We start from the raw sequence: 1237 nt of genomic DNA on the forward strand, positions 1-1237 counted from the left end.
ATCAAAGAGATAATAAGGTGGTACTGAAATACATAAGTTTGACAACTTAAATGAAATGGACCAATTGCTGAAAAGTACCAACTACCACAAATCACCCAAAATAAAATACATAATTTAAATAGCCCTATGACTAAAGAAATTGAATACATAAATTAAAACTTTTCCAAAATGAAATTTCCAGGCCCAGATACTTCTACCAAGTGTCTAAAGACTTAATACTAATTCTATGCAATTTCTTCCAGAAAATAGAATAACAAGGAATACTTCTCAACTCATTTTATGAAGCTAGTATTACCCTGATACCAAAACCTGAAAAAGAGAGTACATTAAAAAAACATACTGATCAATATCTTTTGTAAGTATATATGAAAAAAATTCTTAGCAAATAGATTTCATAAATATATAAAAATAATTATATATCATGATCAAGTAAGGTTTATTCCAGAGATACAATGTGGGTTAAATATTAAAAATAGATCAATGTAATTTACTGTATTAACATGCTAATGAAGAAGAAAATCACACTAGCAAATTATTCAGTGAAGAATAAGCATTTGACAAAATCCAAAACTCGTTCATGACAAACACTCTCAGAAATTAGGAAAAGAGAACTTCTTCAACTTGATAAAAAAAAATCTACAAAAACCATACAGCTAATATACTTAATGGTGAAAGAAGAAATGCTTTCCTCTTAAGATGAGGAACAAGGCAAGAACATCTTCTCTCTTAACTCTTAGTCAACACAGTACTGGAAGTTCTAGCCAGTAAAATAAGAAAGAAAATGAAATACAAGTCATATGGATCAGATGAAAAAAATAAAACTGTCCTTATTTTTATATGATATAATGGCCTATATGGTGAATCCTAAGGAATCTTTAAAAACTCCTAAACAAATAATACTAATAAGCTGATAAACTAATAAGAAAGTTCTGCAAGGTCACAGCACATAAGACCAACATACAAAACCAACTGAATTTTGCTCAGGCCTGTTGTACTGACAGGATGGTCAAGTGTTGCAATCTTCATACTGGCAGGAATCTCTGTAGCCACTAACAAGATCAGAAATGGCATGATAAACAAAAAGAAAGAGCATTCGGGCACAGCCCTGAAGGCCGACCCTTTCAGAAGTACTTCCCAACAAAGAGAATTGTATCAGAAAAAGTAGCAGTTGAAGACAAACAGCTAAATTTTACCCTAAGGAAATGTGTCAGACTTCAGCTGATCAAGAATGGCAAAA

At 31.4% G+C, this 1237-nt stretch overlaps 1 pseudogene; it reads left to right on the top strand.

Moving 5' to 3' along the window:
• Nucleotides 1-1002: 1002 nt before the first annotated feature.
• Nucleotides 1003-1237, top strand: part of LOC102893376 — a 444-nt pseudogene continuing 209 nt past the window's right edge.

The sequence above is a fragment of the Pteropus alecto genome, unplaced genomic scaffold (genome assembly GCF_000325575.1).
Source record: "Pteropus alecto unplaced genomic scaffold, ASM32557v1 scaffold389, whole genome shotgun sequence".
In the NCBI taxonomy this organism is placed as follows: Eukaryota; Metazoa; Chordata; class Mammalia; order Chiroptera; family Pteropodidae; genus Pteropus; species Pteropus alecto.